Source organism: Tursiops truncatus, chromosome 18, assembly GCF_011762595.2.
Source record: "Tursiops truncatus isolate mTurTru1 chromosome 18, mTurTru1.mat.Y, whole genome shotgun sequence".
In the NCBI taxonomy this organism is placed as follows: Eukaryota; Metazoa; Chordata; class Mammalia; order Artiodactyla; family Delphinidae; genus Tursiops; species Tursiops truncatus.
Genome location: NC_047051.1, coordinates 63,796,511 through 63,810,113, shown reverse-complemented (window position 1 = coordinate 63,810,113; position 13,603 = coordinate 63,796,511). Strand labels below are relative to the sequence as shown.

Below are 13,603 nucleotides of genomic sequence, written 5' to 3'. Positions count from 1 at the left end.
TGAATCAGGGATGGTTATGAGAATAATAAGAATATGAAGGCTTTCTATAGTATAATCATATATTCAAGTTATTGGGTTGGCCAAAAAGTTCATTCGGTTAACGAATACATCATTCAATAAAGGTCTTGGTGAACATGAAAAATGTCTTTTATTTTTACTTAAAACTGAACTAACTTTTTGGCCAACCCAGTATAATTTAGTATTAGAATGGAAAAAAACACAATAGAGGCAGTAGACAGTAATAACTAGGAGTTACAACTGGAGAATCTGAAAACAGATAATAGTGTGATATTACTATTAAATTTCTTGATTTAGAAAACTGTTATGTGAGAGAATGTCCTTGTTCTTGCAAGGTGTATATTTATGTATTTAAAGGTGAATTGCAACTTTTAATAAACATTTCTACAACTTACAAGCAGTTCAGCAAAATGTATGGAAGAGAGGAAGCAAATGTGGAAAAATATTAACAGCTGGTGAATCAAGGTGAAGGTGCATATGTGTTCATCATACTACTCCTTCCATGTTCTTGTGATCTGAAAATTTTAAAACAAAAAAATTGGAGCCTTGCAGCCAGACAGCCTGGGCATAAGTCCTACCTGGCTCTGCCGATTGGGCAACTTCCTGAAGTTTATCTTAGCTTCCTAAACTCTAAATAAGACTGTAGTATAATAAAGGTGTTTACCTCCTAACATTGTCAGAGTATAAAATGAGTCATTATGTGTAGAATTTACAACAGTGATGGATACAAAGAGATCAACAGATATTGCCCATTATTAATAATGCTGTCAGCTAGCCCCTCTTCCTATTCTGCTTTATTTTTCTCCTTCGCAAGTATCAGCACTGAGACTTTGTTACATATGCATTGGCTTGTTTTCCATCTTCTCCAGGAGAATTTAAGTTCCAAAAGGGTAGAGACTTTGTTTCTTTTAATGACTGTGATAACCCCAGAATCTGAAACAATGGCTGTCTAGAAAGCTCTCAGTAGATATTTGTTGGCTGTATGAATGAAGCCACAAGTTCATCTCTTCTTGTGACATGTCTGTTCCTATAAATCAGAAAATAAATCCATATAAATAGATAATTTATATATAACACTATTTTCTTATTAAATATAAGTATAAAAGGAATATATTATTAAACAATTAACTGGCTCCAAGATATCATAACATCATACTTAAAACTGTGGAAAGAACTTAAAAAAGTTATAATTTAAGGAAAATGGAGCATACAATACTATTAAAAACTATACAACTCAGTATAGAATACTTCAGATCTTTTTTGAGCTTCGGAAAATAATAAACTATAGCAAAACTGAAAGATAACAAACTGAACTTATGGGGGCTTCCCTCGTGGTGCAGTGGTTAAGAATCCGCCTGCCAATGCAGGGGACACGGGTTCAAGCCCTGGTCCGGGAAGATCCCACATGCCATGGAACAACTAAGCCTGTGCGCCACAACTACTGAGCCCGTGCCCTAGAACCCGTGAGCCACAACTACTGAGCCCACGTGCCACAACTACTGAAGCCCATGCGCCCAGAGCCCATGCTTCACAACAAGAGAAGCCACCGCAATGAGAAACCCATGCACCACAATGAAGAGTGGCTCCCGCTCACCGCAACTAGAGAAAGCCCGGGCGCAGCAACGAAGACCCAATGCAGCCAAAAATAAAATAAATAAAATGTTAAAAATAAATATATAAATAAACTGAACTTATAGGGCACCTTATTTCTATCGTCATAAACATTTTCAAAGTAATCTGCGTGTACTGTATCTACCAACCAGGTGCCAACACCCCTCATAGGAAGTTAACACAGATGTCAGATGGTTTCCACATTTTATGGAACCTTCTTTTCAAAAAGAAAGGCTGGTGTGGGCTGGAAAGAGAGAGTGAAATGCAGTCAACAGATGGGGAAGAGATTTTAGGAGAGCAGAGCCAGCAGTAAATGAAGTAAAAGGAGAGCCTGCTCACCTAAATACAAGGCCCAGAGAAATGGAAATGTGACCTGTCGCCAAAGCCAGGACTGAATCACGTGGTTCCTGATGCACAGGCCGCAGATTTCTGTATCTTGGTTTTCAGTATGATGAGACATACTTGAGTCCTAACAGAGGATCAACATATCAACATAGAACATAACTGGGTGATTTCTTCAGTTTTGACATGACATAGCACTCTCAATTGTAAATCCCAGTATCTAAGCTGTTTTGTTTTTGTTTTTTAATAGAAGCAACACATCGATGATTCATTTCCAGAGTTTTATCTACTGTGATCTTTTAACCTTTGATAAAGTGCTTCATCTTCTTCACTCACTACTTACGCTATATTTGTAGAGCTGCCCTTGCTTTTTAGGTGCCCTAATTGGCACCAATTTCTGATGAACTTTCTTCAGTTTACAGTCAGCTGGCTATTCTTCAGTATAAGAAAAACATATTTCAGCATATTTTGAAAAGTAACCAAGATGAGACGGGCACCATTATTAGGACTGTCTCCCTTCTGAATGTCCATCTCCACCAAGGGAGAAGGAGGAGACAGAACTAAGAGGACCTAAAAAAAATTTTTTTTAAGCATCTTTTTCTTTTAATTGAAGTTCTTAAAGAGGAAAACATAGTGGTGCCCTCTCACTTGCAGGCCAACTCTATGAGTTTGGGTTCACATGTCTAGTTTGGCATCATTTATTAACCAATGACTGGAGTTTTTAGTTCACTTAAAAACTGACCTCATTAAAAAAAAAAAATTGACCTCATTGCTTTAGTGCAACGTCTTAGAGTGAGAAATCATCCCATCATTCTGTTTCTCTGGGAATTATTTCTTTATGACATATTTGTATGTTTTTCAATAAAAGATGTGGTAGGTTTTATTTTAAAAAGTCATAAAGAAACAAGTCCTAGACAAAATGATGGGATGATTTCTCACTCTAAGACATATCAGTAAAGTAATAAGGTCAATTCCGGAAGCAATACATAGAAACCACACACTTCACTTTGTGAAATAAACTCATGTTTCTCTCTTTTTACAGTAAGTTCCAAATGTAGTTTAAATAAAGGTAGATCTCAGTGTTGTCTACCACTTCCACCACCTCATCATTTTTAGAATTGAGAGGCTACTAAATTTTATCTAAAGTTTGGCTCCTACAGATGAATTAAGTATAAGTTAGGGCCAAGTTCTAAGATAGTTTTTTACAGGATTTGTCTCCCAATTAACATTTCCTCTCTGTCCAAAATTCTAGAGTAATTTTACTACCTGAGACTCTGTTAAGAGAGATCTCGAGCTTGGAAACAAATAGGAAAATAATTTACCAGTACTTCCAGTTTTTTTTTTTTTTTTAAGATGTCACAGTTTCACCATTAAATCTGTTTTGTGAGTTCAAGAGCAGTGGATCATCCTTCTTTCTTTATATTTAATGGTTAACTGCTCTCCCCACCTCTTCTCTTCTAGAATTTCACTGTAGAAAGACTCGTAAGCTTAAATGAAATCAGAGGTCCACTGCTTCTCAAGTAGGAGAAGGTGAAGCAATCAGCCTGATTTAGGAAAATAAAGTCCCCACAGTTGCTGGAAAGAGGGGTGGTTTGTAAAGACTCAGTGCCGACATGCCTTCAGAAACCAGAATTCCCTGCAGGAAATTGTCAGGCCTCAAAATCTGCTTGCTCACAGTCAAAGCTCATCTATATATAACAGATTTCGGAGCTTCCCTGGAAGGGTGACACTAAATGACAAACACACCAATTCAAAACAACAGTGTGAACAGTCATTTGGATATGTGTAAAAAAAAATTTTTTTTAAAGAAATAAGCCACACTTCTCTGAAATGAGATCAATCAAACATTTAGTACCTATTTATTAAGTGCTTACTTTTTTAAAAGAATAAGACGGAACTAGGTCCTATGAGAAATTAGAAGTCTGTTATGGTTTAGAAGTCTAGATACAGTTTCTGCCATTAGTAGAATCAATTTGCAAAACTAGGACCAATACACAAAATAATTTGTATCAAAATATACAAACCAACAGCAACTTAACAAGTCAAAATCCTTTTCACGCAAGGGTGAGGAAATTCAAAGAAGTGGGCCAAAGGGAAACATGACACAAATAACAGAAAATCCTCTAGAAATGAACCGATCCATATAAAAACTGAGCAAAAGCTCCAGGGTTCTCTTACCTGCATTCATGCTGCGGCATTAAAAGGACATGATCGCCAATAAATAACTATCATCACATTCCAATTATATAATTTACCTTTATAGACACTCTCTTATGAAACTTCATGGTATTTTGTTGGTATGATCTCATTTATCTTTCAGTTAATAATGAAAAACTACTATTGTCTCCACTTAGTTGATATTCCCTAAGACCAGAGGAATAAAATGAACATTGCAAAGTAATTAAGGTAACTCATTCACTAGGTCACTTAGTAGAATTTGAACTCATAATTATAACTTCTAGTTTAGTGTTCTACTAAGGACAAGATAATGTACCTAGTTGCTTTGGGTTCTAGGGAAAAGCTAAAATGAAAGCATAAGGCATTATCTTGTTGGTTTTCATTACCATTAATATACATGTTTTAATTTACACATGTACCCATGTCATCAGTGTTCTCCTTGGAGCTAAATAAAGTCAGTTAAACCAATAAGCTCCCCTTAATTACCTGTGCTGCTATAAATGTACACATACTGATGCTAACAAGTTAATTACATTCAATAAATTACCTCTTCTAAGGCATTCTACAGTTCCTTATCCGTATGCTCATTAAAGGGATCCAGATTTTTCCTCATTGTTCCAGTGAATAAAACTGGTTCCTAAATACCCCAAAATAGTGAATATTACCTTAAACTCTTTTCATCATGTTTGAATGCTTACAGAACAGAATTAAAATACAAAACAAACCACCAAAATTCCCTATAATCATTAATAAGGTTGCAAATGCTTTTTTACAAAATAGTATCTCCAAATTAATTTTCCACTGTACAAAGTATGCTCCAAATATCTTCTGGATGATTGAACACTAACAAGAAAGTGTGGAAATGTGTCATCTTAAGAAGAAGTTGGGGCTTCCCTGGTGGCGCAGTGGTTGAGAGTCCACCTGCCGATGCAGGGGACATGGGTTCGTGCCCCGGTCCAGGAAGATCCCACATGCCGCGGAGCAGCTAGGCCCGTGAGCCGTGGCCGCTGAGCCTGTGCTCCACAACGGGAGAGGCCACAACAGCGAGAGGCCCACATACTGCAAAAAAAAAAAAAAAAAAAAAGAAATTGAAGAAGAGAAAGGAAGATTTGATTTTTTTAAAAATACTTTCCTGGTAATATCTGCTCAGAAAAAAAATGAGGATATACTAATTTGAGTAACTTTACATCAAGAGAGCTAGATAAATTGATTGTCAATCTTGGTGTGATACTGGGAAATACCAACAGCGTGATTAGTTGAGGTTTGTGCCTCAAAGCAAAATTGTTAAATTTTTGCACATTGGCACTGAAGAATGAACTAGGATATCTTCTCCATTGGTACAACAGCCTTCTGGGATGGGGAATCTCTCCATATGTGTGAAAGGAACACTCCATATGTTCAAAGAGAATGTCAGGTATGGGAGCCCGTGGCACCTCTGTTCATGAAGAGACTGCTTCTGATTCTGCATCAGCTGATCCCCCTGTTATCCCACCTGTGCATCAAGATTACAGGCCTCACAGAACATCATTACTAACTGCAAGGGGAGGATAACCTGAAACCCACTGTGACATGAGCCATAATAAAATTATTTTAATTTAAAAAGCTTTTCCTATTCATCTGCTTTGAGAGGAACCACAAGGAAATTACTCTGGAAATATATGCCTTTCTGGGTTTCAAGAGAGAATCTTGTACATAAGCTTATGCAGGTCATTTATGTTTTCTTCTGGAAGGCTCTAGTAAGCCAGGGCACAAGAATATGGGCAGCAGAGAAGAGCCCGGTTGGCTCCTTTCAGTGAAGGGGATAGAACAATGTGAGGCACACATGTGGGAACAAGAGGAGATCTGAGTCTTCCACAAGTGCCCGGGAACTGCTCGGAATCACCAGCCTCACATCCTGCCTGGTCTTGGGGCTGGACTATTCCTCCTCACTTCACAAAAGCCTGAGAAGAAAGATGAAGAAGGCAGACATTTCTTTTCTCTGCCCATGAAGAATGACACTCAGAGAACCTCCTGTACCTACTTTCCCTATTGTCTTCGTTTTAAGTCTGGTGAGAGAAATGGATGCAGAAGACACATGGGTGCCACCAAAAAAGATGTATCCCTAAGCAAAACCCAAAATTAAAAAGACATTATAAAGGGAGCTTTATCGGCACAAAGTTGATTAAGTGGACAGTATGCCTCCAAAGCACTGAAAATCACTGGTCGTATGACATTTCAAATGATGATTGAAATGAACTGAAAAATCCCTGGAGCCAAATTTAAGGCCTCCCTTACAACTCTCAAATTTAGGATCAAAGATTAAGCAACCATGTAAGCAAAGGTAAGAATTCCTTGTCAGGGGAATAACCATCATTTTACTTAGACTTTTATAAAAATTTTTTACTCCCTGTAATTATTATTACCTCTAGGATTCTAATATGCAGGCGACTTCTCTTCCTTTAGCTGTTTCCATGAGGTTTACACAAATGACGTGGCCAGTCGAGGGGAGGCTGGTCCCCAGTATTCCTCCCTCTCCTCTGACTCTCCTCCACCTTCCCCCCAATGCTCTAAACCATGGGCAGGATTCTACTCTGGGGCCCAAATGAGGGCCTCTTCAAAGACTGGTGTTTGAGGAGATAAAGGGCCTGAAAGAGGCCAGGTTAATGAACCAGCTTTGAGCCCAACTGGGAGAAGTGAGACAGGGTCTCTTTGCTTATAATAACGACAAGAACGTTTCTCTGCCCATCACATTTTTTCCTTCAGGCCCCTCTCGTAGAGCAAATTTACATTCTGTAAGAGGTCTAAGGTTTGAAGTGTCCACCTGGTTTTCAATGTACACTCTATAGAGGCATTACCTGAGCTAATCCACAAAAAAAAACCTCTTTGTTTTTAAAAGATAGACCTTCTTGAGCAACGAATGGGCTCACAGTATCAGCACGTTTGGGAAGGGTGGTTTTTGTTGCTCAAGAGAACAGGGATACCCACTTAAAGTTCAATCACCTATTTCATAATCAAAGCCTCTCTCTATTGTCACCTCCCTCACCTTCTCTTTAGGAAACTCCTCAAAGGGGATGAAGCTCCCCAACGACTGGGGGATGAAAGTGGCATTCTTTGCAGAAAGAGGAGTCCCTCATTTCTGAGACCCTGACCAATGCCTGCAGCTGCTTCATTCTGAGCTTTAGTCAGAGCCCTCAGACACTCTTTAGGCCTTAAGGATGTTCTGCTAATTATCATCAACCACTTCGGATTGTCATAAAAAGAAAAAATAAGTTTAAGGATTTCCCACTGCAGTAAGGGTCCCCACTTAAGTCTACACTGTCAGTCTAAAAGGACATATTGGGCAACTTCACGTGTTTATTTAGCAGTATTTGATGGAAGAACACGGTTTAGTAAATAAGAATATTTCTCTTTGTTATGATATGCCAAATATGTATTTCAAAATCAGTAAAATTTCAATAAAAAATTGAATGAAAATAATGATATTTTAGACAGGAATCAGACAGGAAAAGAAAATTAAAGGTATCTGAATTGGAAGAGAAATGGTAAAGATGTCATTATATATAGAAGACGTGATACTATATATAGAAAACCCTAAAGACTCCACACAAAAACTACTAGAACTGATAAATGAATTCAGCAAGGTAGCAGGATCCAAGATTAACATACAGAAATTGGTTGCATTTCTTTACACTGACAGTGAAATATCAGAAAAGGAATGTAAAAAAAAAATCGCTTTTAAAATCATATATAAAAAATTAAAATACTTAGGAATAAACCTGATGAAGGAGGTGAAAGACTTCTTTTGTGTGTGTGTGGTACGCGGGCCTCTCACTGCCGTGGCCTCTCCCATTGCGTAGCACAGGCTCCGAACGTGCAGACCCAGCAGCCATGGCTTACGGGCCCAGCCGCTCCGCAGCATGTGGGATCCTCCCAGACCAGGGCACGAACCCGCGTCCCCCGCATCGGCAGGGGACCCTCAACCACTGCGCCACCAGGGAATCCCCGAGGTGAAAGACTTTTATGCTGACAACTAGAAAACATTAATAAAGGAAACTGAAGGTGATTCAAGGAAATGGAAAGCTATCCCAAGCTCTTAGATTGGAAGATTTAATATTGTTAAAATGACTATACTACCCAAAGCAACCCACAGATTTAAGGCAATTGTTACCAAATTACCCGGGACATTTTTAACAGAACTAGAACCAATACTCCTAAAATTTATATGGAACCATAGAAGACCTAGAATTGCCAAAGCAATCCTGAGGAAAAAGAACAAAGCAGGAGGCATAACCCTCCCAGACTTCAGACAATACTACAAAGCTACAGTAATCAAAATGGCATGGTATTGGCATAAAAACAGACTATGGATAAACGGAACAGAATAGAGAGCCCAGAAATAAACCTGCACACCTACAGTCAACTGATCTTTGATGAAGGAGGCAAAACTATACAATGGAGAAAAGACAGTCTCTTTAGCAAGTGGTGTTGGGAAAGTTGGACAGTGCATGTAAATCAGTGAAGTTAGAACACACCCTCACACCATACACAAAAGTAAACTCAAAATGGCTTAAAGACTTAATCATAAGACATGACACCATAAAGCTCCTAGAAGAGAAGACAGGCAAAACATTCTCTGACACAAATCATACCATTGTTTTTTTTAGGTTAGTCTCCCAAGGCAATAAAAATAAGAGCAAAAATAAACAAATAGGACTAATCAAAGTTACAAGCTTTTGTACACCAAAGAAAACCATAAAACAAAAAGGCAACCTATGTACTGGGAGAAAATATTTGCAAATGATGAGACTGACAAGGGCTTAATTTTCAAAATATACAAACAGCTCATACTACTCAACAACAAAAAACCAAACAACCCAATTGTAAACTGGGCAGAAGACCTAAGTAGACATTTTTCCAAAGAGGACATACAGATGACCAACAGGCACATGAAAAGATGCTCAACATCACTAATTATTAGAGAAATGCAAAGCAAAACTACAAAGAGGTACCACCCCACACCAGTCAGAATGGCCAGCATCGAAAAGCTTACAAATAACAAATGCTGAAGAGGGTGTGGAGAAAAGGGAACACTCCTACACTGTTGGTAGGAATGTAAGTTGGTGCAGCCACTGTGGAAAACAGTATGGAGGTTCCAACTCCACTTCTGGGCATATATCCAGACAAAACTATTATTGAAAAAGATACACGCACCCCCTACGTTCATAGAAGCACTATTCACAATAGCCAAAACATGCAAACAACCTAAATGTTCATTGACAGATGAATGGATAAAGATGTGGTGCATAAAATGTAAAATAGATAGCTAGTGGGAAGCAGCTGCATAGCACAGAGATCAGCTCGGTGCTTTGTGACCACCTAGGGGGTGGGAGGGAGACTCAAGAGGGAGGAGATATGGGGATATATGTATACATAAATCTGATTCACTTTGTTATACAGAAGAAACTAACACAACATTGTAAAGCAATTATACTCCAATAAAGATGTTAAAAATAAATTTCTGGAAAAAACAAGATGTGGTACATATATACAGTGGAATACTACTCAGTCATAAAAAAGAATGAAATAATGCCATTTGCAGCAACATGGATGGACCTAGAGATTATCATACTAAGTGAAGTTAGAAAGAGAAAGACAAATACCACATGATATCACTTTTATGTGGAATCTAAAATATGACACAAATGAACAGAAACAGACTCAGAGATACAGAGAACAGACTTGCAGTTGCCAAGGGGGAGGTGGGATGGGGGATGGATGGACTGGGAGCTTGGGGTTAGCAGATGCAAACTGTTATATAGAGAATGGATAAACAACAAGGTGCGACTGTATACCACAGGGAACTATATTCAATATCCTGTGATAAACCATAATGGAAAAGAATATAAAAAAGAATGTGTGTGTGTGTGTGTGTGTGTGTGTGTGACTGAATCACTTTGCTGTACAGCAGAAATTAACACAATTTTGTAAATCAACTATACTTCAATTTTTTAAAAAAGAACGATTTATTATAACATCAACTGATTGAAGCTACACAGGCAGTTTTTGAAAAATGTCCGTTTAAATATGTCAGTGTGTTTTATGCATCGTGTTCACTTTGGTTTCTACTCATTCTGCCTTCATCACTTGCCAAATAAGAGACCATTATATTATCTTCAAAAGGTAATAAAAGTGCTCACAGTAGACACATACTGCAAGAGCAGAAAAGGGCAAATTAATGATCATTTCTGATAGATACGATTCTTTAAATTACCCACCTCTAAGCAATGAAGTTAATAAATTAATCTTATAAATAAGTGCAGGCAGAACACTTCAGCGTAGCAATTTATGGTAGGACACACAAACCTCATGTAAATATACACTAAATGTACTGGCCCATGTATATTTTTTTCTGAAGGTACACAATTAAACCTCACTTAATAAGAGTTAGCCGGCACAGCAGAGTCAGGAAAACAAATACTCTTATTCAATGTAATATTTTAAATGGAGCACTAGCTTCACAACTGTCTGCATCACGGTTGAAAGTTTACACTTCTCTAATTTAATCCTTTGTGCCATATTCGTAATTTTTTCCTTTGTTACTAACATAACACAAGTTCATATTAGGCGTGTGACCCAAAAATGGCCACTCTAAATTAGAGCATTTAATGTAGTAAATTGATCATCCCTCAACACAACTGCAAGACCGAAAACTGTAGTCTTACTGGGTCTTTTGCATACTCTGCTGGAAGAAGACAAGACCCTCATTATCTTAAAAAGAAACCCTACCCACTAACCTTCTAAGCTTAAAACAACTTGGGATCAAGGCAAAAGCAGTACAAGTGGTTACAAATTAAGCAGATAATACACAACAGTTTGCCCTGTTTCAGTGCCAAACTGGGAAACTGCCCTCTATTAAAATCTATCATCAAAAGCAGCTACTGCTGCTGTTTCCTAAGAGGTGTGTTCTCATTTCTAATTGGAGGACCTTATTGAAGGGTCAACTAGTGTACCTGTTTCACGAATAAGGGAATCATCTGAAATCACTTTAAATCTTGGTTTCCCTCTTGCTCTCCTTTTTTAAGTCCTGTAGCCTCTGAATGAACTGATCATCATCCACACTCAGAAGAAAAGAAGATCCTTTGCCAACAAAGGAAAGAGAATTTAAGTCCCATTAAGTCCTCTTCCAGGGGCTCCAGGGAGCAGTTCCAAGGGATTTAATGAAGACTTCAGTGTCAGAGACAAAGGGCCGACTGCATTAGGCTAGAATCCAGTTGTATTTCTTTACTAGTAACAGCACATCTGCCTCTTCTCTCTTTCAGTTTTGTTCGCAACAAGAAAAAAAGGGAAAGAAAACCAGGTAACCAGGGAGAAGTCTTAAAGAGACAGCTGTGGTTCACCTTCTTTAACCCACTGAAGAAAACTCAGGGAATGTAAATACCAAAAGAGCAGAGTGGGCTATTTAAAAAAATACTTAGCTTTTGCTTTGATTTGAAATAAAACCTATTAAATACAAAATATCGATCTGTTTCATCATGATAACGATGATGGCTGCTGATCTGTGCCAACCCTTGGGCTGCGATCATAAATACTGCATTTGCACGGAAGCCCTCTTCCACTGAAAACATTTTCTTTGTGCCAAGAGGACAAGGGCCTCTAGGTGTAGAGATCATCCAAAGAGGTTCTGAAATCCATTCTTCCAGATCCTTTCAGATAAGCAAGCTACTCCCCGAATATCATCTCACCTTGGTGTTCTTTCTGGGGAACATACTTCATTACTTCAGACGGCGAGCACGAATGCTGCATACATTTCATCTACCTGTTTTGTTTGAGGAAATTACCTAGGAAGTGCTTCCATTTTTTGCTTATTCCTGAAATTTTGAACACGGTTTGCGGAGTTCATTCTTACAAATACAGTACTTGTTTTTGAAAGTTCCCCTCAGGACTCCAAGACTGACTGTCACCACTCCCCTGCCTCTGGTTCCTATGCAGGTCTTTGCTGCTATCACATCTCCCCCAATTCCGACATGCTCATGGGGGGGGCGGTCAGCAGTGACGGCGATAAGCCTGGGAGAGAGAACATCCTGGAAGCTCGCTGCTACTCCCAGGATCACAGGGAGCCAGGGAAGATGATGGAGGCCTGGCCCACCTAAGCGGGGCGACTCAAAGAAACAGCACTGGGCTCCCCTCTGCAGTTTGCTCGCAGTTTCGTAGGTTCCCTAAATCAGGGTGTTGAGACACATGCAACACTGCTTCCTACTCATTTTAGAAGAAGAGGGATGTAAGTTTTCTGCACTTAGATAAGTAACTTCAAGTAACCAAACAACCAGACTTTCTCCACTTCCACAGCCAGCTAGACATTGTAAAGAGAAAGCGCTCTTGGCTCTTTCGGGTAAGATTTTGAGTATCTTCTCCTGACACTTATTAGACCATGACATATAAGTGAGTAACACATTTCTAAACCGATACTCTCCAAATGAGGGACATAGCATTAGGAGTAGTGTCTTCCCCCTTTGCTCTATACTTACTCACTTTCGTTATGCTTTGGAGAATCATTTTGAATGGGGTGGTAGGAAAAATGGGGAAAACATCTGATGAGAACATCATTAAGTTCGACAAACATTTATTGAAAAGAAATAAATTTGGAGTCAGTTTTAAATTCTGATTCTACTGCTATTTGACTCAGGGTAAGTTACTAATCTCCTCAAGACTCAGTTCCCTAACTGGAAAACAGGGCTAACCCTGTGGGGCTGCTATGAGAATCTGGAACAACAGTGAAGCTCCTGGTGTGATGCTAACAATGACCGGGAGCCCAGCCCAACAGGGGAACAGTGAGGGGTGGTGTTTGTCAACCTGCAGGCACATCCAATGGATCATGATGTCCATTTTGTACGTCATGACCATCATTTTGTCTTTTATATGAACTAGAACAGAACTGATATAATAGAAAATATCAGAGTACAGAGCAAGAGTAATATTGTGAAATTTTTGTTCCTCTCTGTGTGTGCGCACGTGCACACACACTGGAAATCACGATATGAAGCAGTTCTATTGTGTCAGCGCTCAACAGTGCGTTGAAGTCATTAGCAGAGTGGTTAGCTTCTCAGGTTATGGAGTCAGAAATCTCCATAAATTAAATTTGAATCCTGTTTGTATATTTTGGAAATTAATCCTTTGTGGGTTGCATCATTTGCAAATATTTCTTCCCATTCCGTAGGCTGTCTTTTCATTTTGTTCATGGTTTCCCTTGCTGTGCAAAAGCCTGTAAGTTTAGTTAGGTCCCATTTGATTATTTTTGTTCTTGTTTCCATTACTCTAAGAGATCCAAGAAAATATTGCTGCAAATTATGTCAAAGAGTGTTCTGCCTGTGTTTTCCTCTAGGTGTTTAATAGTGTAATTCATTTTGAGTTTATCTTTGTATATGGTGTTGAGAATGTTCTAATTTCATTCTTTTATGTGTAGCTGTCCAGGTTTCCC

General features: G+C 38.7%; 1 protein-coding gene across 1 annotated transcript in view; it reads right to left on the bottom strand.

Moving 5' to 3' along the window:
* The window catches only part of LOC101333221 (ATP-binding cassette sub-family C member 4-like), a 167,375-nt gene that overhangs the window by 39,733 nt on the left and 114,039 nt on the right, over positions 1-13,603 (bottom strand). The window contains exons 19-20 of the mRNA XM_073795048.1: positions 1,969-5,208; positions 414-1,045 (exon numbers count right to left, since the gene is read on the bottom strand). The gene's annotated coding sequence lies outside the window, so the exon portion shown is untranslated. The remainder of the gene's footprint in view (positions 1-413; positions 1,046-1,968; positions 5,209-13,603) is intronic.